The sequence below is a fragment of the Mustela putorius genome, unplaced genomic scaffold, assembly GCF_011764305.1.
Source record: "Mustela putorius furo isolate JIRA1106 unplaced genomic scaffold, ASM1176430v1.1 tig00000151_pilon_pilon_pilon, whole genome shotgun sequence".
NCBI classification, from domain to species: Eukaryota; Metazoa; Chordata; class Mammalia; order Carnivora; family Mustelidae; genus Mustela; species Mustela putorius.
The window spans coordinates 12172706-12198175 of NW_025421296.1; the positions used below are offsets into that span (position 1 = coordinate 12172706).

The following is a 25470-nucleotide window of genomic DNA, read 5'->3' on the forward strand; positions in this document are numbered from 1 at the left end:
AACAAATATTTTGAATGAATGACAGCATTGCTATGACCTACTAAAAATGAAGGCACTGCTCCTATTAGTGGTTCTAAAATTAACCTCTGGGAGGGAATTTAAGAGCCATTTTCAGCCAGTCACTAAGGTTTTTCTCTTCTACTTTCTAAGTGAAGCAAGGGTCTGACTGACAAGTGAGCAGCTCATAGAAGCTCTGAGTTCACTTCTCATATGTAGCATACTGTGACTATTTTCCACTACTTTAAGTCACTGTAATTATTAGTGTCCTTTGACAGAGTAAGAATGCCCTACAGCCTTGAAGACAAACTGAACAAACTAAACAAAAGTGATCAATATTATAGAAATGAAAATGGCATGTTTCTCATTATATATCAGCTGTAAATTTGGCCCAAATCACCTACTTATATTTCCAACTGTTATCTAAGATTCTTCATATATCCCCAATATGATTTGCAAATTTTTATGTGTAATTTAGGAAAATACATTCCAAGATCAACCTAGAAGTTAGATAAGTCTCCCCTACTCCTTTCTCCAAGCAGTTTAAAGTAATTATAGTACTTAAGACAATAAAGGCAGCTGTAGCAGGTTTGTGCTTCAGGAGCTGGGGAATCCACCTTTGCAATGAAGTCAGCAAAACTGCACCTCTTCTTATCCTCAGCTGATAAACTGCGATCTGACCTTGAGCATGTTGCTTAATCTCCATGCCCTCACTAACTGTAAGAGGGATGAATTCTTTCAGTATTTAATAAAAACTTCAGAACTCTTTGCCTCTAAGTACTTTTTAGGTTGGTTTACTTACATACATATTTTTAAATAGTTTCCATAACTAGTGTTTGAAACACATTTTTCACCTAATTTTGGAAAATTATATTTATCTGTATGTAAATGCATAGCTAGGCTTATTTTTTCAAGATTTTATTTATTTGTTTGTTTATTTGAGAGAAAGAGAACATGAGCTGCAGGAGGGCAGAGGCAGAAGCAGACTCGCCGCTCAGCAGGGACCCCTAATGGCGGACTCGATCCCAGACCCCTGGGATCATGACCTGACCTAAAGGCAGAGTTTTAACCTACTGAGCCACCCAGGTACCTGAAAGTGAGGCTTTTAATTGCAATAGTCTTCTGCCTGGATCTCACTATTTGGAGAGCCATTGACCTGATAAGACAAGCTGATAGCCCAAGGCATTTGTTTTGGGGTGGCTTTTTTTTTCTTTTTTCCCTTTCACTAAAAGAGTGGACATTTTGTGCTGGGACCAGGAAGGAAAATATAAAAGATAAGGACAATTGGAGGGAAGATGTGGCCCCCCATATGCTATCCTACAGCTGCCCACCCCATTGTCCTAGGAAGATACCATATGCCCAGCAGTGGAGGAACACTTATAGAGAATCTATAGGATGGTTGCCAGGCTCCTTGAGGAGGAGGCTTTAGCAAGAATAAAACAATATAAGTTCATATGGTCCTCACTGCAGGTAAGAGCATCTCTGGGGGGACGCCTGGGTGGCTCAGTTGGTTAAGCGGCTGCCTTCGGCTCAGGTCATGATCCCAGGGTCCTGGGATCGAGTCCCTCGTCGGGCTCCTTGCTCAGCAGGGAGCCTGCTTCTCCCTCTCTCTCTGTCTGCCTCTGCCTGCCTGTGCTCGCTCTCTCTCTGACAAATAAATAAATAAGATTAAAAAAAAAAAAAAAAGAGCATCTCTGGGAATGCCTAGACATCATTGGGGAAAGTTTTAGAGTATCAAGAATTTGTATACATGCAAGTGAGGTTTAAGAGTCTATGGAAAGGTGGTCACTTTGTATCTTGCAGAAAATGAAGAAGATACAGTATTATATTGAATAAAAGGATCTATGTGCATATAGTACACAATATCATTTTTGGGGAAGAAAGTAAAACACAGATTCCTTCCAGGAGAAATGTTTCAACTTTTGCCTTGATATAATCCATTGTATCTCCTATAATTTCCATGGGAAATTCACCGAGAAATTCAATAGCACAGTTAAGGAAGAGTAGGGGTGTCATGAGACTATCAAAGAGGGATCTATAGCCCAGCCTGAAGGACTGGCACTGGAAGGGGGTTGGGGGGAGAGAGATGGCAGTTTCCACAGGACAGCCTGTGTGAAGCTGAGATGCCAGAGGCAGAATGGTAAAGATGCCCTCCAGGAAGAAGGCAGGGATTCGTGCAGCTTCTGCCAAAGACATAAGCAAGACCAGTGACATGGTCAGCGAGTCTGGACAGTAGAGTGTCCCTTTTTGTGAAACAGAGCTACCAGCCCTCCACAACTTTCGGTTACCTTGTCTTACTTGTCCACTCTTCTTACTCAGCTTTAAAAACTGATCAGAATGTGGATGGAAATTTTAAAATGTTTCTTTCCATACTTTTTAAATAGTAAGATTTATTCTATGCCCTCTGAAGTCGTATAAGGCAGTAACATTCTTAGGGGAGGGATATCTAGGGAACAAAAGAGCCGGAAGTGGCCTAATTCTTTTCCCAGCAGGTTAGGCTGAAGGAGAAGTAGAGGGGCAAAGAAGTAACAAGAGAATACTAGATTCCTAAGGGCCTCCACTTTTCTCACTGCTGACTTTCCTAGAAGTAGCAAAGGACTTGGTTAAAAAAAATCTCTTCCCCACAGCCCACATTACAGCGAAATATACTTCCAGTGACTTGTGACTTGGTAGCAGGCTGCATTCTCTTCATTGCCAAAAGTCAGATCACGGAACTATCATGAATACTTGTATTGCTTGTTAAGATTAAGCAGATGTTTTTCACAGCTTTTGATTCACTAGGTTTACCCATGATTATGCTTATCTGCGTCCTCATTGTTTTCAACACCTGTAATGCTCAGAGCTAAACAACTGTTCTACCAAGAGAGCTGTACCTTCTTACCACCATTCACTTGACAAAACACATTGTAGAATAACAAGATGCATGTGCATCATTTCATTAATTACATTTTAAATTTAATTTTCTACTACACACTAGGAATTCAGGCAATTCAGAAAGTATGAAGTAGATTTCTATCTCATCGGTATATTCATAAGGTTAGTTCTGTGGCAATTCAGAGATTTGACATTACAAGAAAAATTCACTCATTTGACAGTTTATCATTACTCTATGAGGTGGAGTTGAGTGTGGGAGTTCAAAAAGGAAATTCACCAATTCTCCCCTATGGTGGTCACAGCAATTGTTGAATTAAAAGCAGCTTCCTTCTTTAATGGATTGCTCAACTTCCTCTAATGCTTAGGTAAATAGTGCTCTTATAATCAGAAGAAAAAAACTTTGCCTCTATTTGCCTCTATTTGATCACACTAGAATTTCTTGATATCCTGAAGTTCCCTCCTACTTCAATATCAGCAAATTGTGGAGGTTTCTAGCTTATGTGGATAAAAGATAATAATTATTAACAATATTTATTCCTTTTTTAATGGTTAAGAATAGAACCATGTAATCTAGATATAAAATGGAAAATAAAATACAACTAGCTAAACACAGATTGTTTTCAAAATAAAGATTTCAAATAGTCGTATACTTACCAGAACTTGAAACTTCCCTTTCAAAGAAAAAGATGTTTTAAGTGATTTATATAATTCACATAATGTTGCTGGATAGGTAACCTGTTCATTTCATGCAAAGAAACTAATGTCTTTGGATTTATTCTTAGCGTATCTACCCAGGGATTAAGTATAGCCAATTAATTTAATCCAAGGTGATGCTAATCACCAGACAGAATTCACCTTAAGGGGACCACAGCCAGAAACAAACCAGTTCCTAGCATTCTCCACAGTTGTGAGGTCTTCCTAATTGGAGTTTTTCTTGCCCTGTCTCGCTTACCCCATATCTTTCTCAGGAGAAGATTACCAATTCATGAGCTTTTCTCTCTCAGACAGCCTCAAATTTTCATTTATTTATGTTAAAGAGAAAAGTTGTTATGCTACTAAAAATGAAATCGTTTGACATTTTATCATTCTTTGATAAGTAATTCTGAGTCAGTATTTGCTCATGGTAGTCATTTAAGCACTCCTGTTTATTACTGCATCAATGTAGTTCTAATGAAAATGGCTGTTAAGTGTGAACAGTTTGGCTGCTCAGCATAACACAAGACAAGTAAGAGAGGCAGCACATGATGAAGTGATTTTACGCTTCTGCATACGCAGCATTCTTTTGCTTTGCTTAATCATGATGAGATTTGAGCATGTTTTAGGACTTTGTCACACATGAGGTCCCCAGATGACACCTGCCTCTAATGGCTACCTGTAGTCTAATCCGATTTGAAGGTACCTCACCTAATCAGATTTCTTACTAGGCTTCCTTCCTCAGCTCTGAACCACAAAAGCAATGTAAGGGGTCCTCCAAGAAAAAAGGATCAGATTCAAACATCTGCTCTCTAGTGTTGTCTTCAAACAGATCACTAAAGGAAAAAGACTATGAAATGACACACTGTGCCCGGTAAATACTGACTTGGTAACACGTCACCTATTAAAACGTAAACAAGTATAAGGATGGAAGGGGAGGGAGAAAGTCTCTGAGTGAAGGAAGGAAAGATGGGGGGCAGATAAGAGCAACAGCAGTGTTTGACTTTGATACAAACCTTCATTTATAATCATCACTGTTCAAACAGGGACATCGCTATTGACTCAATAAAGAAGCTTATGTTTATAGGGTACCAATTGGCATGAATGGCACCACTACTAGCTCCAAATCTAAGTGCACATTTTAAAAGTTTGGAATTAGATAAAGCCTGCCCTTAAATAGTTACAAACTAATAAGGCATTTCTGTTGACTTTAATTTGAATCCTATAATCTGTGTCTGATAAACAACTCACATCATTGGTTCTATTTCAACAGCAAAGGAATGTCAACTAAAGGAAATCTTCTGGGCATTTTTAGGAAAGGTAAAATTTCATGCATCAGCGCAAAGAAGTTCTCCTTTTGTAAGCATCTCCAGTAACACGTGCTGCACTCCCACAACTCCATTTGGGAAGAGCGACCAAGCGCACCTGTTGTCCCAATCATGCCACCATGCTATCCCCCTGGCATAACTTGTTGCTGGCACATGCACATGCCATTGTGGGGAGTCCACACCACCATTTCTCAAGCTTGAATTTGCACATAAATCCCTTACGGACCTTGCTGAACTGCAATGGCTAACTATGTAGGCCTGGGGTGAGGCCTGAGAGCCTGCATTTCTAATCCCTGATGCTGATGCTGCTGACATTAGATCGTACTTTGATTATATTGAGCCTAAGAAATACCAGAAGCCTCTATGACACAGCTCATTTTTTTAACTTTTTTTTTTAGATTTTTTTTTTAATTTATTTATTCGGCAGACAGAGATCACAAGTAGTCAGAGAGACAGGCAGAGAGAGAGGAAGAGAAGCAGACTCCCCGCTGAGCAGAGAGCCCGTTGTGGGGCTCAATCCCAGGATCCTAGGATCACCACCTTAGCTAAAGGCAGAGGCTTTAACCCACTGAGGCACCCAGGCACCCCAAAACAGCTCATTTTAAGGTTCTTCCCTGTTAATAGCTTCAATAGCCATGACCTCTGAGGTGACCTGTCTGACATGTCTAAACTGTTAAATTCCATGTGGTTGCTACTGACAGAGTAGCATACATGCTTTGAGTCAGTCAGCCTTCAGTTCACATTCTATCTGTTCCTTCCACTTAGCTGGCTTGCCTCGGGCCATTTACTTAGTTTCTCTGTGCCTGTCTCGCTGGTTATAAAATGTGAGAAAATACCTACCTTATAGGCTCATTGTGAGGATTAAATGGAATAATACATATTACATGTTTGGCAGAGTGTGTAAATGTCCTAACAATTAATGGAAATTATTATTTTTTCCATGTTAATCTTTTAAAACACTCCCGTGGTCCTTGAAGCCTTTGGTAACATGTCTCCACACCTTACCCTGCCATACCATTTCTGATCTGACACCAGCTTACCTTTCTAATTTCATCTCAACCACGTATCTTACTCTAGTTTTAATTACTTGATACTTCTTAACTGTGGCTCCAAACTTTTGCACATATTGTTCCTTTTACTTGGAATGCCTTCTCCTAGCCCAAATGCCCTGCCCTCCATCACCATCCATCTTTGCATCTCTTCCTCCAATACTCAGTTCATCTCAGAAACCATTCTTGAACCCTTGCCTTCCCACTACATAAACATTCCCTGGTGAAATAGATACCCTCCACTGTAATCTGTATCTGTAAAAATATATGCTCTTGCCCATTTCATACTGCAGTACAACTGGTAGCTTCTTAGTCAGTAGGCTCGTTAAGCACCAGAAGTGCAACTTATTTATCACCTCAGAACTTCCAGAAACAACTCAGTGCCTTCCATACAGTAGATAGTCAATCAGTATTGACTAAATGAATGATCCCTGCTTCTGTTTAATACAGTATGTTATACAGGTATATATACCTGAAGAACCCTGCCTTACCTTAACTTCTGGAATTTACCTCTCCAGGCAAACCCACGGAACCCAGGGCAGATATCAAATTTATCAGGATGTATAATCATTTCATGCAGTTAGCATGGAAAATACCCTTTGTCATTTCCATCCAACCCACATGGAACATCTATTCTGATGAAATTAAATTGCTGGATGTTGAACCTGAATGGTCTCTGTCTTGGAAACCATTCCTCACATTACACGTATCCTGGACTTTGAAATTGGGATCTTCTTGAAACTGGGAAGTTCAAGGTCACAGTACCAGCCAATTTGGTTCCTGGTGAGGGCATTTTTCCTGGTTTGCAGATAGCCAGCCTCTTACTATGTCCTCACACAGTGAGGTGGGGGGAGAGACAGTACAAGAGTGCTCCTGCTTAGCAGAGTGAGAGAGCTCTCACATCTTTTCTTATAAAGGCACTAACCCATTATGAGGGCTCCACCTAATTACTTCCCAAGGGCCCCATCTCCAAATAGCATCACACTTGGGGTTAGAGCTTCAACATACAAATTTGGGGGTATGTAACTCAGTCCATAGCAGCACTTCCCTATAGACTTGGCCTTTTCCACCCAACCTTCCTTATTCATTCATTTGTTCATTCATTCATTCTATAGATATTAAATGCACACATTGTGCACCAAGCATACACACAAGTGAATGCAATAAAAAATACCTTTCCTTCACGGAGCTTGCATTATCCAACAGAGACAAACTATGAACAAACAAGTCTTCAACATGTTACACAATGCTGGTTGCTATGAAGAAAAATGAAGCAAAGTAGGAAGAGTAGTGTTGGAGGTCAGGGAAGGCCTCCTTGAGAAGGTTATCTGTGAGCAGATACCTCAAAGCGATGGGGGAAAGACATTTAGGTATGTGAAAGAAGAGTGTTCCTAGAAAGAAAGTAAGTGCAAAGGTCCTGAATCAAAAGTAGAGTGTGTGGGAGGTATGTGAAGTACTTGGGAAGTGATAGGAAGGCCAGGGTAGCTAGAGCAGCACGACATCAAAGGGCCCTGTACCCTTTGGTAAAGACTTTGACTTTAGCACGTTTCCTTTGACATGAGAACCTAAAGGAGGCTTTTGAGAAGAGGAGTAATTTCAAAGATTACTGTGAAGTATTACTTTGATTATTACTTTGGATACTGTGTTAAAAGCTAAAGTTAGGGGGCACCTGGCTGGCTGTCAGTTAAGCATCTGCTTTGACTCGGGTTACAATCCCAGAGCCCTGCTTTGGTCTCCTTGCTCAGCAACAAGTCTGCTTCTCCCTCTTCCTTTGCCCCTTCCCCTGTTCATACGCTCTCTCTCACTCATGCTGTCTCTCAAATAAATAAATAAAATCTTTTAAAAAAATAAAAACTGAAGCTAAACATAGAAATAGGTGAGAAGGAAGATGGGGTAGAAAGGGCTAGGACTCTGAAACCTGGACAACACTTACACTGGCAGAAACTGTCTGAAACAACTATTTTGAAACTCTGGAGTCTATTTGAAAGCTTGCGACTTCCAGGCAAAGGTTTGGTTGGTAAAATTGTAGTTAATTTTAGTCCATTTCCGCCATTAGCATGGTAGTGGCTACCCCAACTCTTGTCCCCCGGCCCTGTGCAGCAGACAACTATGGGGACACAAGCCTGCATTCCAAGCGCAGCTTATGAGAGCCAAAGTAGGCAATAATTACCTTGTCCTCCAAATACTGCAGTTCTGTGTTCTAATTGCTGATTACTGCTTCTGGTCATGGATATGCATACAGAGGTGTTTGCCCATTGTTGCAACCCCCAGTGGCTGAAGACCCTAACAGGATTTAAAGGGATTGCACCTGCAATGTTTTTTCCCTTTCTTTCTTCCCTTTTCCTTTTTTGGGAGCAGGCTTTAAAGACTAGCATATTCAGAAGTTAAAGGTGTCTGGGAAGATTTAGAAAGTCACCCTGCATGCCCTGGGAGAAACACAGGCTCCGAGAAGACCTGAATAGATCTTAAGCTTTCATTCCAGGTTGATCTTTGGGAAAGAGACACCGTACAACAATTTAAAAGAAAACCAGCAAACCCTGGAGGAAGGGGAGAATTTGATTTCCAGAATTATCACAATATAGGACTCTACGTCTAGTTTTCAGCAAAAAAAAAAAAAAAAAAATACAAGGCATACAAACAAACAGGAAAGTATAACCCATTTAAAGGAAGAAAATAAATCAGCAGAAACTATCCCTGAGGAAGTCCAGATACTAAACAAAGACTTTAAAACAGCTATATTAAAGATTTTCAAGGAGCTAAAGAAAAACATTAACAAAGAGAGGAAATTGATACATGAACAAAATGAAAATATCAATAAAAAAGAAATATAAAAAGGAACTAAAAAATTCTGGAGCTGAAAAACACAGTAACTGCCATGAAAAATTCACTGGATTGGTTCAAAAGCAGTCAAAAAAAAAAAAGTAGGTCTTAAAGACAAGAGGAACAGAAAGAAAATAAAAGAAAGAAAAGAAAATGAACAGAACCTAAAGTAGCACATCAAGCAGACAAATATATGCACTGGGGAGTCCCAAAAGAAGAAAAGAGAGAGAAAGAAAGAGACAAAGAAATTTTCTGAAGAAATAATAGCTGAAATTTTCCCAAATTTTTTTAAAGATTTTATTTATTTGAGAGAGAGATGCCACAAACATGGCAGCAGGGCAGGCAGGGTGGGGTGCACATAAGCCAGGCATTTGTGTACCAGGGGGATGGATGAAAGGGGAAGGAGAGGGACAAGCAGACTCTACGTTGGGTACAGATCCCATGCAGGGCTTGATCACAGGACCTTGAAATCAAGAGTTGGCTGCTCAACCAACCGAGCCACCCAGGGGGCCCCCAAAAACTTTGCAAATTGGACAAGACATAAATTCACAAATTCAAGAAACTCAGTGAGCTCCATGTAAGATAAGAGACACACACCGAGACACATTATAAACAAAAATCTCAAAAGCCAAAACAAAGAGAGAATCTTAAAAACAACAAAAGAGAAGTAATTTTTCACGTATAAGGGGTCCTTAATAAAATTATCAACTGATTGCTTAACCTTTGAGGCCAGAAGGCAGTAGGTAATCTATTCAAAGTGCTGAAAGGGGGGATAAAAAACTCAACCAAGACTTCTATATCCAGCAAAACCACCCTTCAAAGATTAGTATTAGAACATTCCAGCATAAACAAAAATTCAGGGAGTTAATTATCACTATAGCTGCCCTGCAAGAAATGTTGGAAGAAGTCCTACCAGTTGAAATGAAAGGACATTATACAGTAACTTAAATCTATGTGAAGAAATAAAGATTTCCAGGAAAGAAAAATGGGTAATTTATAAAAGCTAGTATATTATAATACTGGCTTGTAATTCTACTCTTTATTTTCTTATTGTTTTATTAAAATAAAAATGCATAAGAACCATTGTTAAGCAACATCTCTGCACTGAAAATATATAAAGAACTAATTTGTGATGTCACTAACAGAAAGAGGGGGAAATAAAACTATATAGAAGCAGGGATTTTGTGAGCTATTGAAATTAAGTTGATATAAGTTAGATTGCTAAGTTAAATATTATTAAAAAGAAATAAAGGCAGGGCCATTAAGAGAGTAATTAATAATCCAAGTAAGAGGTTAGTGTGACTCAGGTCAAGAGGATTACTGTGCAGGTGGTGGACATGATGAAATACTGGACATCTCCACCGTAGCACTGATAGCATTTGCTGCTGGATTAAACATGGACTTTTAAAAGCTGGCTGTGAGGGATGAGAGCAAAAGAATTATCAAGGATGATCAAGATTTTTTGTCCATTGTAACAGGAAGAATGAAATTATTGATTAGTTAGTGAACACCTCAGAAGTAGCAGTCTGGAGGGTAGGATATGGTGGTGAACATCATCTCCGAAAGCATATTAGACATCCAAGTAGAATGATCAAGTAGACAGTCAGATATATGTACCGTAGAAGTTAAAGCTGAAGGAAAAATTTGAAAGTCACTGATATTCTGATGGTATTTGGATGAGTGTAGATGAGAACTTCTAAGAAGTGAATGTAAACAGAGAAGAGAATGGTCTAAGGTAAGAAGTTAGGGCATTCCAAAGTATAACAGGCATGGGGAGGGGAGGAACCTACAAAGGAATTGGTGAGGAAAAGGAGCATCAACAGAGTGGTGTCCTAGAAGCCAAGGGCAACTAGTGTTTCAGAAGAGAAGGTGGTCAAATGGTACTATCTATAGGTCAACTCAGAGGAGTACTGAAAATTAGGCATGGGCTTTAGCAGTGTGGAGTTTATCACTAACCTTGACAAAAGCTGTTTTGGTGGGACAGAGTGGGTAAAAGCCTCGCTAGAATAGGAGAAAAAGACAACTGGAAGGAGAGGGAGCTGAGCCAGTGTCGAGTTAATTTTTTTGTTAGTTTTGCTTATTTTTGCTAATTTTCCCGTTCAAAATCAGATACAGGACAGGATGTGTGTGTACATGCTAGTAAGAATGATTCTGTCAAAAGGAAAAGTTTGATGCAGAAGGTAAGAGGGAAGAATTGCTGGAAGAGTGTCCTTGAGGAGGTAACAGGGACATGGAATCTAATGCGTGGTAGAGATCCGACCTTAACAGGGTTTGCAGGGAAGATCTTAGTAACAGAAAGGGTTGCAGAGAGGCAGGTGGAGGTAAAACCTCCTTCTGAGTACTTTTCTGATATCAGCAACCTCCAACCTCCAAAAAGAGGTTACTCATTGAGGGTTCAAGTGAGGAGAAAGTTCTATAATCTGAGAAGAGAGAATGTGTGGAATAGTCACCCAGTGGAGTAGAAGAGGGACTGAAAAAAGGTGTAGTGGGTTTGCAGGCTGAATTGAGGTTTTGGTCACAAACATAAAATGATGCCAACCAGCATGATAGAGGCTGGCTCACACTTCGCAGCACTAAACTGCTATGATCTGATAGGAGGGGACCATTTCTTGGTTTGTACCCTTGGTTTTTCCTAGCATATATCCATCACAGTTTACTGCCTGTACACAGGGACATTCCTGGCACCAACTACAGAGCTTTTCCTATATCTTAGCATGCCTGTCTGTAACTTAGAGTACTGTAAAACCAAGCAAAAGAGCCTGATCTCTGACCTGTGCGGGATCCTGCAATGTGATGATAGACAAGACAGGCGCAGCTTCTGTCCTGATGGTGCTTAGTGCCAAACAGAAAGACAAACTCAGTCTAAATATACTTTACTAATCAAAACATTGTAGTACGGAATGCTTCTTGGAAGGGAGAAATAACTCACAAAGATTTCAATATACACAGATGTAGTATATGAAGGCAGCTAAGACGGCAGCATAGTAGGAAGACCGTGGGCTCATGTCATCCCTTGAACACAGCTAGGTGACTACCAAATCATTCTAAATACCCCAGAAATCAACCTGAAGATTGACAAACTCCACAACTAAATGAAGAGAAAGAGCCACATCGAAGAAGAAGATAAGAAGTATGGAGATGTGGTTTGGGGAACAAAGAGATTGTGGGTGCTGTAGAGGGGAGGAAGCCCTTGCCATGTATAAAGGGGAAAGAGAGTAGAATGCACAGGGGATTGCACAAGGAGAACATTTCCTCAAAGCCATGGGCTGGGAAAACCAGAGGAGCTGATGTTCATAGTTTTTTGCAAGCAGCGGGGCTTGAAGACTGGAGGGTTTTTTTGGTGGTTTGTTGTTTGTTTGTTTGTTTGTTTAGGATAATTTAATGGTTTTTCTTTTTTATGTTTTTTATTTTTTCTCTTTTTTTATTTTTTTCTTTTTTCTTTTTATTTTTATTTCTTTTCAGTGTTCCAGAATTCATTGTTTATGCACCACACGCAGTGCTCCCTGCAGTACATGCCCTCCATAATACCCACCACCACATTCACCCAACCTCCCACTCCCCTCCCCTCCAAAGCCCTCAGTTTGTTTCTCAGAGTCCACAGTCTCTCATGGTTTGTCTCCCCTCCAAATTCCCCCAACTCAATTCTCCTTTTCATCTCCCAATGTCCTTTGTGTTATTCTTTATGCTCCACAAGTAAGTGAAACCATATGATAATTGACTCTCTGCTTCACTTATTTCACTTGTATCACCTAGTGCCATCCATGTTGATACAGAAGTTGGATATTCATCTTTTCTGATGGAGGCATAATATGCCATCATATATACGGACCATATCTTCTTTATCATTTGTCCATTGAAGGGCATCTTGGCTCTTTTCACAGTTTGGCGACTGTGGCCATTGCTGTTATGAACATTGGGGTACATATGGCCCTCCTTTTCTCTACATCAGTATCTTTGGGGTAAATACCCAGTAGTGCAATTGCAGGGTCATAAGGAAGCTCTATTTTTAATTTCTTAAGGAATCTCCACACTGTTTTCCAAAGTGGCTGCACCAAGTTGCATTCCCACCAACAATGTAAGAGGGTTCCCCTTTCTCCATATCCTCTCCAACACATGTTGTTTACTGTCTTGTTAATTTTGGCCATTCTAACTAGTATAAGGTGATATCTCACCATTCTAACTGGTGTAAGGTGGTTTTAATTTGAATCTCCCTGATGGCTGGTGATGATGAACATTTTTTCATGTGTCTGTTGGCTTCTTTGGAGAAATGTCTGTTCATGTCTTCTGCCCAGTTTTTGACGTGATTATCTGTTTTGTGTATGTTGAGTTTGCTTGGAGCACACAGAGGGGAGATTATTCCCTCTTCTTGTAGCAGATGCCTCTCCAGGTTCAAAGAAGTCAGCAGGAGACATTTCCCTCCCCCAAATCAGCATAAACACAGCCACCTGAAAAGCAGCTCAGCCCTGACAGTGGTTGCCTAGCCTGCACTCTCCTGTGACTGCCCGTCCCTTCTCAAACTTCCTGTAGTGTCAGCACCAGAAGACCCTCCCCCAGAAGAGCAGTGGGGGCCCCTGCCCACACCACAACCCTTAAGCCTGGAGTTTTAAAAGTTGGGCAGCCTAGAATATAACCCAAAGTGCACAGCACTGCTCCTGGAAAAACACAGCAGCAGAGAGTGGGAAAATAGCAGTCTGAAAAACGCCTGGGACTTACAGCAGGGAGATTATTTGCTCTTCCCAGAGTGTTCCCCTGAGATGCAGCATGCATGGTGGTGCCTCTCCAGAGACAAGAGTTAGCTGCTGCCATCTTCCACCCCGTCCCTCAACATGAACACAGAGCCATCTGTGGTAGGGAAGCAGCACAGCACCAACACAGGCTGCCTACCCTGCTTATACTAGGTCCCGTAATCCTACACTCTGGTGGGGCTGCCTTTCTTGGTAAAGCTTGCCTCAGTCCCAGGGCAGCAGGCTCCTTCCCAGAAGACCAGCGGAAACCATTTCCCACACCATGTCTTCCCACTGGAGAGTTCTGCAAGGCCTCAGTTCTAGTGGAAGCAGTATCAGATCTCATTTAACAAGCAGACCAGAGCACACCTAGTTAAAACTCACCACATACTGACCAAGGACCAAAGACTGCCCACTGCAGGCAAGGAGAGCCTCTGCAGATGACTGGCCCCATAGGATAGAGCACCCAAAGCTCAGCAGCAGAATGCATGCAGCACACTCTGGGGACACTCCCTGAAGCACCAAATCTGGGCCACTATATGATCTCTCCCTTATAAAACCATTACTCTCAAAAGTAGGAAACATAGCTATCTTTCCTAACACAGAGAAGAAGGCAGAAACTTAGACAAAATGCCAAGACAGAGGAATTCATCCCAAATGAAAGAACAAGATAAGGTCACTGCCAGAGATCTAAGTGAAGCGCATGTAAGTAACATGTCTGATGGAGAATTTAAAGCAACAATCATAAGGATATTTGCTGGGCTTGAGAAGAGAATGGAAGACTTCAGGGAGGCCTTTACAGTAGAGATAAAAGAGTTAAAAAACAATCAGAGATTTCAGTATACACAGATTGCTATCACAGTATTTGCGATTAACATAGTAATTATAGCTGACTTTCTAATTTTCACTAAACTTCCTCCTATTATTTTTTACCATTTTAAATAGGATTTGCCCATTCTGGACATTTCATATAAATGGAATCCTATAATATGTGGTCTTTTGTGATATGTGGCTCCTTTAGCATAGTTTGGCATAGTTCCTAAGGTTCATTCATGTTGTAGCATGTAACAGTACCTAATTCCCTGTTACTATTTTAAATAGTAATTCATATTACAGATTTTTAAAATTTGTTTTATTTTACTTATTCATTTACCAGTTGAATGTCATTTGGGTTGTTTCCAGTCTTGGGTACTTATGGATAATATATCTATGAAAATTTATGTATAAGTTTTTGGTGATACCATTTCATTTTTTTAAGGTTTTATTTATTTATTTGACAGAGAGAGATCACAAGCAGGCAGAGAGAGAGAGAGAGAGAGGAGGAAGCAGGCTCCCTGCTGAGCAGAGAGCCCGACTCGGGACTCGATCACAGGACCCTGAGATCACAACCCAAGCTGAAAGCAGAGGCCTAACCCACTGAGCCACCCAGGTGCCCCATACCATTTCTTTTTAAGAGAAAAAAAAATTATACATACCCACCACTTGAATATACTTTTGGTTTTCTTTCTATTTACCTTACTTTCTAATGATGGGATTTTGAAGTTTAATTTTTTCATAATGAAGAGGGTGTATCTTTAAAAAACTTCATTACTTGCCTGTTTTATCATTATATAAGATCCTGATAGATCCTGCAAATCAATACTCCTACATTACAAAGCAGAGTGGCCAAGAAAAAAAATTTCTTTTTCAGATTAACTGATAAGAACTTATTATCCAGACCAAGAAAAGTTTGGCAAAGAAAGATATAAAGAAGAAGATATAAAGAAGAACCAAATGGAATCTTAGAACTAAAAATATATAACTAAAATTTAAGAGCCCAATAGATGGTCTCAACAGCATAATGGAGAAGACGGAAAAATGACTGAACTTGCAAATAGAACAATAGAAATTACCCCACCTGAACAATAAAGAGAAAATAGATTTTTTAAAGAAATGAACAGAATCAGGGCACCTGAGTGGCTCAGTCGGTAAAACGTCTGCCTTCAGCTCGGGTCCTGATCCCAGAATCCCAGGATCAAGCCCACCCTCCCTGCTCAGCAGGGAGTCTGCTTCTCCTCCCCCTGCTCCTTTCCCTGCTTCTGTGCATGCTCTCTCTCTCCCTCACTCTCTTTCTCAAATAGATAAATAAGCTCTTTTTAAAAAATGAACAGAATCTCAGGGTCCTACAAGATTTTAACAAAAGACCATTTCTTATTTCTGTTGCTAAGTCCAACTCAGCACCATGGACATTATATATAAAACAAATACTCTGAAAAAGATACAGAGAAGGAGGCAGAAGGATTGGTATCCTAGGAATGATATGACAATCTGTTCCATGAGTTGTCTTTTTGCATCCAGACTGGGTACTAGAGAAGCCAATAACCCAGAAACACCAATGGAAACAGATAAAAAATGCCCCAACAGAAGCCAGCTCTCTCTAGCCAAAGGTTCAGGAAGGGGCAACCCTAGCAATGCAGAAATAATAGCTGCCAACCACAACCAAACACCATTGGGGGGGCGGAGGCGAACCTCCACCAGTTTAGAAAGTCTTGATTTCTATCCTTTCCCACCTTCATTGTGGCATCTCTCCCTTTCCCATGCTGAGATGACATCAGGGAAGACCCAAGTAGGGACCTAATATTTCCGTCCCCACCTGGAAGTAATGGATCCACACTGCTGTCCTCTTTGCAGTGTCAGAGGTGTCAGAAGGAACCCAAAAGAATGCCAGAGTTTTTATCACCATTCATCAATTATGAGGCCATCCCAAACCACAGGGTCAGTGCGATCCCACAGGAAAACTAAAATCCACCCCCGCCCAGAAGTAATGAGGTGCTCCTTCTCCCGGGTGTCAAATGAAACAATGTGGGGAACCTGGACTTCCACCCATACCTGGCACTAGAGAGTGATACTCCCTTTCCCCTGGCAGCGTTGTGTCAAAGGAGATCTGCTAAAACACAAGTTTTATACAATACCCACAGTCTTATAATGTAATACCCAAAATATCTAGGATGAAAAACATATATATATCCTACCAAGAACAAGGAAAATCTGCACTCAGCTGAAAAAGGTGGTCAACAAATGCCAGCACCAACATAACAAAAAGGTTGGAATTATCTGACAATAATTTTAAAGCAGCCATCATAAAAACATAGTGTAATAAGTAATTACAAACATACTTGAAACAAAGAATAAAAGACCTTGGCAAAGAAATAGAAGATATAAAGAGAAACCAAGTGGAGACCCTAGAAATGAAAATATATAATAACTGAAATTTAAGAGTCCAATAGCACAATAAAGAAGACAGAAGAAAGTATCAGTAGACTTGAAGATAAAATAATGGAAATTACCCAATCTTGACAACAATGAGAAAACAGATTTTTTGAAAAATAAACAGAACCTCAGGGAATTTTAGGACTTTAATGAAAAAGCTAATATTTGGGTCATCTGAGTTGCAAAAGGAAAAGAGAAAGAAGGTGAAACTGAAAAAATATTCCCATAAGTAATGTTTGCAATTTTCCCAAATTTTGCAAAAGACAAACTGCAGATTCAAGAAGCTGATTGAACCCCAAAGACAGTAAACTCAAAGAAATTCTCACCAAGATAATTCATTATTAAACTTTAGAAAGATGAAGACAAGAAATTTTGAAACAGAAAAGAGAAATGGCACGTTACCTATAAGGGGAAGACAATTTGAATTTCTCATCAGAAACCATAGAAGTCAAAAGGAAATTCCAGCCATTTTTCAAGTGCTGGAAACTAGAGTTCTAATTCAGTGAAAATATCCTTGAGGAATGAAGAGAAACCAAGACATGCTCACATGAAGGAAAGCTAAGAAAATTTAATCATCAGCAGACTTACTCTAAAAGAATTGATAAAGCAAGTTATCTAATAGAAAGGAAATGATAAAAGAAGGAATCTTGGAATATCAGGAAGGAAGAAACAGTAACAGAAAGACCAAAAGTATGAATAAATAGAATCGACTTTCCTTCTCTTGAATCTTTAAACGATTTTTGCTAGTTAAAGCAAAAAGTATAATATTGCCTTATTTAATTTTCGATATATATAGAGGAAATATTAAAACAATTATAAATGGGGGAGGTTAAATGTAGCTTTCTACATTTAAACTGGTAAAATGTCTACATCAGTATACTAATCATTATATATGTATAATACCTAGAGCAACCACTAACATACAAAAAGAGATACACTCCAAAATAATATAGATAAATAAAAATGGAACTCTAAAAACTGTTCAAGTATCCCACAAGAAGGAATGAAAGAGAACATAAAAAAATTTAAAACAGCTGGAAAATTAGTAATATGGCATACTTAACCCCTAAGATACCAAAAATTACATTAAATGGAAATGGCCTCACATACTTTGTGATTTAATTTATATAAAATTCTTGAAATGACAAAATTGTAGAGATATAGAAATGGTTATCTGGGGTAGGGATGGTGTGAGGAAGTGGTAGCCCGAGGGAAATCTTTGTGGGAATTGCACACTCCTGTGTCTTGATTGTGATGATGGTAACACATGTAACATGTAACACATGTTTTAATTACATGTAACACATGTAATTAAATGACATAACACATTTCCATCAACAGAAAGACACTTTGTCCCCATTTATAGTTATTTCTCACTCCTACCCATAGTCCAGAGCAGCCAGTAATCTTTCTGTCTTTAAAGATTTGTCTATTCTTGACATTTCATATAAATGGAATCATTCAATATGGAGTCTTTTGTGTCTGGGTTCATTTATTTAGCATAACGTTTTAGAGGTGTGATGATGTTTTAGCATATATCAGTGCATCATTCCTTTTTATTGCTGAATAATATTCTGGTGTATGAATATACCATATTTTGTATATTACCATTCACCAGTTGGTAGACTTTTGGGTTTTATGACTAATCCCATTAGGCAAGTGGTCACTACAATTTTTAATGCACTCTATACAACACAGGCATAGTAGCCATGTATCTGGAAATAATTGCTAAAGAGAAACACATGGGAACTAAATGGTGGGGAACCATAATTCCCAGTGCTGTAGCAGACTCATGTCCCTATTTGTAAAACTTATAGAGTAGAACTGAATGGATACCAAGTCCCATGAATAACATCTATTTATCAACTCATCTATCAGTGCTATCATAATAATAAAATGTATTGATTATTTATTTTGTGCCAGGCACCATGGTTAATGCTTTAAATAAATTATTTATTTAATCCTCACAATAGCTCTATGAGGTCTGTACTGTTATTATCCCTGTTTTCCAGGTAGGAATACTGGTATAGAGAAAGGAATAGTAATTTACCCAAGGACACACAATTAGTAAGTAGTACAGCATCCCAACCACCTTGCAGTAATCTTCTCCACTTAACGTTGAAGCCTATCTGTGTGAAGGAAAAAAATGCCAGGCTAAGGAGTTTTGATTCTATTCTATAGAACAGGGAAATGCCCTGAAGTTTTTTGAGGAGGGAAATGACATCATCAGAACTGTACACTTCCCTGACATTGCTAAGTCAGATAATTTGGAGGGAGGAGACTGTGATGACAGACAGACCAGTGAGACGGCTCTAAAAATAGTTAAATCAAGAGTTCCTGAGAGCCTGACTTAGAGTAATGAAAATAGGAATAGAAAGGAAGGAAATTATTCTCAAAAAATTTCAGAGGTAGCCCCAAAATAACATAACAATAGGTTGATTGGAGAGGACAGGAAGATAAGCAATTTATTTAATCCTTTAAATGAATAATCTTTTGTAACTATAGAATCCAGCACAGAGCACAGTTCAGCAAAACTTGCATGAAGAAGGAGAAGCAAAAAGGACAAGAACTGGCTCTAGTAAGTGCGTGCTGTGGTCTTGTTTAAATGAGTAACTCCAATTTTTCAAGCCTAGCAAAATTACAGTGTCATTAACAACAATTCTCATAAAAGGAGAGAATTGTATAAATCCATTCCATTTTAACATACATGGTTGAGGTCCTAGAAAGACATCCAGGTGGTGATGTTCAAAAATCAGTTATTAATATGACACTGGAGATTAGGAGAGAGGTCAGAATAAGCAAGAGATATAAGCTTTCGAGTGAGAGGATGTAATCTCTGTCTTGGAATCACTGAGAGAAAGTGTTGTGAAAAAGGTGAGGATTATTACTCATATAATGAAATGAACAAACTTTAGAAATTATATATTTACAGTTATGGCCTATAATGGACAAAATAGTCTAGGTCATGTTGAGATGACAGAAAGATCCCCAAATCACAGTGGAGTTTCACATTCCCATTAGTGGCTGATCAGATGAAACTGATCTAAATGTACTTTAAACTAAAATTCAGATGATTGTGATTTAAATGTCTTAAAGTCTACTATAGTCTTATGGAGAAACAGAATTATTGAAGTAGAATTTTACATATCCCAAGAATTTAAGCTATACTAAATTAGAACTTATCATTTCTATGGTTTGAAAAAACTTATTTTTTAATTTGAGATAAATTATTGAGTTATAATCACTTGGTCAGAATTTGATAAGTATTTACTGAATTTTAAAAAATGGGTTTCTTGGGGCGCCTGGGTAGCTTGGTCGTTAAGTGTCTGCCTTCGGCTCAGGTCATGATCTCAGGGTCCTGGGATCTCAGTCGTTAAGTGTCTGCCTTCGGCTCAGGTCATGATCTCAGGGTCCTGGGATCTCAGTCGTTAAGTGTCTGCCTTCGGCTCAGGTCATGATCTCAGGGTCCTGGGATCGAGCCCCACATCAGGCTCCCTGCTCAGCAGGAAGTCTGCTTCTCCCTCTCACACTCCCCCTTCTTGTGTTCCCTTTCTCGCTGTGTCTCTGTGAAATAAATAAATAAAATCATTAAAAAAATAAAAATTAAAAAATGGGTTTCTCTAAAATATTTGTCTGTCAGGGCTCAATCACCTCTTCCATAAAGGCTTCAAGAGTGTTCAAAATAGCATTAAGGAGTATATTTCATTTCACCATAAAAGGGAATAACTTCGGTATGAGTGAAAGAAAATCGAGTTATCTTCAAAATATGTATAACCAGGTTATGTTTAATAGACAAGTGAGTACACAAAATTATTCCTAAATAACTTTGCAGAACAATAAAACAAAGTCTCTGCTTAAAATAATCAGGTTAAGGGCGCCTGGGTGGCTCAGTGGGTTAAGCCTCTGCCTTTGGCTTGGGTCATGATCCCAGGGTCCTGAAATAGAGTCCCACATCGGGATCTCTGCTCAGCAGGGAGCCTGCTTCTTCCTCTCTCTCTTTCAGCCTGCCTTTCTGCCTACTTGTGATCTCTGTCTGTCAAATAAATAAATAAAATCTTTAAAAAAGAAAAAAAATAATAATCAGGTTAAGTAGACCCCAGGTTTATAATTTTCTGTCTCAATTGATAAGCGTTCTTGGGATTTCAAATCAATTATTGGAAGCTTAGAAGACACAGACATTCTTGAATAAAAGTGCACTATACAGAAGGATTTATTTATTTTAAGAGAGTTGCAGGTTATTTTTTTTAAGTGAGAAAAATACCTTGAATTCTTTTAGACTGAGCTGACATTTTTACCTTACAAAGGAAGACATTTAGATATTCTCTCCAAATAGCAGTTTTATTCTAATCCTTAGTACCAAATGCTGTCATCAAGAACTTTCCTTTCCTGTTAGAGATTTTTTTTTTTCAATCTCAAGCATGGTCTTTTTAACTCATTCTAAAAATGGAAATTTCTGAATTCAGTTTAAGTTCTTAGTACATGTATCTTTAATGAACAACTTCCATAATGATTATAGTGTCTCTAGTGGCCCTTACTTGTTTTAGAAGTCTCTATTTTTATTCTTTGCATCCTAGCACCCCTAATGAAATGAATGAATGTATAATCATATATTGGAGTTTAATCAAAGTTTGAAATTTAACTCTTAGTTTTGTCTGAAAAGCATCATGTCAAATTTATCTGTGTCTATACTGTTTTGTTGTAAAAATGGTTCAAATTATTTTTCATCAAATAAGTTGAGTTATATCATAACTGCCCTCCTCCAATGGTTTTTTCAAAATCCCCCTCTAAGCACACCAGAGAAGAGTGTTTCTAACATGTTTCTAACAAAAAGCGGAACATTTGTAAAGGCGGAGAAAAGAAGACAATTGGATGATGCTGCTAGTCCCTGCATAATAATACGGTCTGGCTGTCCATGGTGAGGTCCTACCACTTCCAGATTCAGCCTTCCCATTATCACACTAACAAGATCCAAGGTGGACTGTCCATGGTCCTATCCACTCTAGGGCTTCAGGAATGTCTTGGTTCCTGCACAGCTGGACAGGGAGCCCTTGGACACCTGCATGCCCCTGAACTTCAGCTTTCCCTGCACTCTGCCCTGTGGACCAGCCTGTGTTTCAGTCTGCTACTCTTGATCCAGGTTCATGCTCCACTTCTCAAAAAGACTGCCACAAGCACCCCACTGACTGGACTGAGCTAGTCCAGCCCTGCTTTAACCCAGTCAGATCCCCTTCCTGATACAAGTTCTACCAATGAGACTGTGGACTAAATACAAGTTTTAAGTGAACGATAACTGCCGTAGCCCTTTCAACAAAATGACATGGCAGCCCATTCTATATTGAGGGTGTTCCCTGTATCTCAGCTGTTCCCTTCACAGGGAAGCCTTCTGCCGTTGCCCACGTGAGCCCTGCAGTCTGTCACTCTGCATACACTGGATATGACAGCATATACCAGATGGCCACAAGATTAGCTGGATTTGTGAGTGATTACCAACTAAGTTGCTGATGTGCAAGAGGTAACAGACTGCTAATGCAAGGAGTTGAATTCCAGGCTAAGAGATTGAGATCTACCACAACAGAGCTAATACAGACTTCTGAGAAGAAGACAGAGGATGGAAAGGACTGGAGAGAGAAATATAGCATAAAAACAGATCTGTAATAAACAAATTTTAATAACTGGCCTAGAATAAAATGGTAGTTCTGTAACAAAAGCAAAGGATAATGATAAATTTTAAAGAAAGAATCTCCAGCTATAGCCACTCAGTCAATGAACTTGCCAAGCACTGTTCTAAGCACAGGAGAGAGAGAAATGAATGAAGCACAGCCTCTGGCCTCCGAGGACCATCATTATAAAGAGGGTGACACGGTCACAACTTCATTCAACACACATTCTCTAGCTTCCTCCCTTTGTGCCTTCCTTAGAGAGGTTAGAGAGTCAGACACTCACCTCCCAAACTCTCAAGTCGGTAATTTAGGTGATCTTATTTAGGCCAAGACAGTGTAAGGGAAGATCTAAAGGGGCACTTCTAGAAACTTTTGTTTTGTTTTTTATAAAAGAAACAGACATAGCTGATGCCACCCCTCCCTGTCTGGAACATGAAAGTAATACACGGAGCTAGCAGGAGGAAATAGTGTAAAGATGAAACACACGCGAAGGCTGGCCAAGGATGAAGATAGAAGGAGAACCTTGATAGCTGTGTATGAGCAACTGGGCAACCTGGCAACTGTCTAACTCTTCCTGTTACATAAGGAAAATTAACTCCACTCCTGATACCAAGTGCTGGAAGAGAACTCTTTGTGGCAAAGCAACCAAATCTGACCCTGGAGAATTACAAAGAAAAGGAGTCTGTTAAAGAATATTGAGTGGCTCATAGGCTCTGTGAGAAGTCTAAAGAATGAGGCTCAAACATAAGATTCCAGAAAAAACTTAAGATTCTATACAAAACCTTTCATAGTACCAGCCTAATGAGGGGGCACCTGGGTGACTCAGTTAGTTAAACATATGCCTTCAGCTCAGGTCATGATCTTGGGTCCTGGGATCCAGCCCTACATCAGGCTCCCTGCTCAGCAGGGAACATGCTGTCCCTTTCGCTCTGCCCCTCTTCTCTGCTCATGCATACTTTATTTCTCTCAAATAAATAAAATACTTATTAGTTATTAATTAAAATAAAATAAAATAAAGACCACCTGATGAGGAAGGAAATCACCTGCCCGCCACAGAGCCTGAGGTGCTACAGCTTGCATTCTTGTTGCTTTTCTACCAGGAAAACAACTATACTACAAATAAGATCAACCTAGGATAGTCACCTTTGCTGTCACCCTAACCAAAAAGTCAATTCCACAAGGACCCTACTGGCCTACCTTGTTCACTTTCAACCTTCTACAAGTGCCTGTGCCTTAAGGGAAAAGAAAATGAAAAGAAACTATGTAGCTTGTTTGGTTTCTATAGGAGGAAATAATCTTTGCCCTCTGAAGATCCATAAAGTGGGTAATCTCCCAAACTCAAAAAGGGATTCAGATGCTAAGAACCTAATGAATTGCAAATATACATTGCTATGGTGGGTTGTTTGCAAAAAATGATTACTATAGACATACCCCATGACAATGTAATCCGTAAATCAAGAATTGGTGTCTATTCCCCACCCCTTGAATTTGGACAGCTTTGACCAATAGAATGAGGCAGAAGCGACATGATGCCAGCACCAAAACTCAAAGAGAACTGGTATACTTTGCTCTGAGAATCCTATTATCTACTATATGAATAAACTTGGGCTGGCCTGCTAGATGATGAGAGAAACTTATTCCAGCTGCCCCAGTCACCCAGCCCTCAGAAGCAGAGCTACCTACCTGACCACAGATGCATGAATAAACCCAGTCCAACCCAGAAGGTCACTCACTTGAGCCCAGTCCCGTTGGCTCACCCAAAGAAGTGTGAGCTCAGTACATGGTTGTTTTAGCCTCTAACTTTGGGGTGATTTTCTAGATCATTAAAAGCTAAAATAAGAAGAAAGGAAAAAATAAGTAAATAAGATAATTTCAGGTACAGAAGTGATTTGAAAGAGATAAAATAGGTTAATTTAGTAGAAAGTGATAAGGGCCACTCAGTTTCTCAGGGAAGTCCTCTCTAAGAAGGAGACATTTAAGATGAAACTTCAATCTGAAGGACTAAGCAAATGCTATTCAAAAATATAGAAGAAATGTATTCCAAACAGAAGGGACATCATGTGCAAAAGCCCTGAGACAGAAATGAGGCCACTATGGCTGGAAAATATGTAACAAAGTAGAGAGTAAAAAAAGATGAAATCAAAGGAATAGAAAGAGACCAGAGCGTTTAGGGCTGTCTAAGCCATGGTAAGGAGTTTGGAATTTACTTACCAAGTAATCTGAGTTACATTTTAGAGAGTTCATTCTGGTTGCTATAAGGAGGATGGAAATTAGAACTGCTGTAGAGACAGGAGCCTTGTTAGGTAGCTACTACAGTAGTGATGAGAAGTCTTTGTACCTTCAGCTTAATTTTTCCATGAACCCTAAACTGCTCTAAAAAATGAAGTCTATTTTTTTTTTAATTGAGGAGAAAATGAAATCAATTTTTTAAGAGATCAGAGAAGGAGATCCAGGCAGGGAAGAAGTCAACAGCACCTGATACTTAATGCTAAGCCCAGCCTCCAGAACTGGACCTCCACAGGAAGCAGTATGATGGAGTGGAAACAGTGGGGACTTTAGAGTCACAGAGATCTGGAACTGGATCTAAAGGCCACTACTTATTAGTTGTGTGCACTAGAGTGAACTATTTTCCATCTGAGCCTCCCTATCTTCTATAAAGTAAAAATAAAAGTAACTATGTCATAGGCTGCTGTCACAGTTCAAGGAGTCGCATATGAAAGTGTTTAGCCAAACCCTTTTTAAATGGTAGGCATTCTAGAAGTGTTTGTTTAATTCCCTTACATTTTACTTCCCAGATGGAAGATCCAGTATTTAAGTAAAAATTAAAAACCAAGGGACACTGAAATCAAAGTAGACCTATGTCTGGAGCTGTTGGAAAGTCAGCAACCTTCTTTCTTCCTGTAAATCTCATTCAATTACATGTCCCCTCAATACTCTCACTTACCTACACCTGCAGGCTGCCGACACTGGCTTATCACCCAACATGACGATTATAAAACTTCGAGCTAAACGGAAATGTCAGCTTGTGTCCTTTTCTGTTGCCAAAGCCCATTATCCAGTTCCTCCTTGGGTCCTG

The 25470-nt window shown here is 39.4% G+C and overlaps 1 protein-coding gene across 1 annotated transcript in view; it reads right to left on the bottom strand.

Moving 5' to 3' along the window:
• The window catches only part of RP1 (RP1 axonemal microtubule associated), a 356998-nt gene that overhangs the window by 312538 nt on the left and 18990 nt on the right, over window positions 1–25470 (bottom strand). The window lies entirely within an intron of this gene.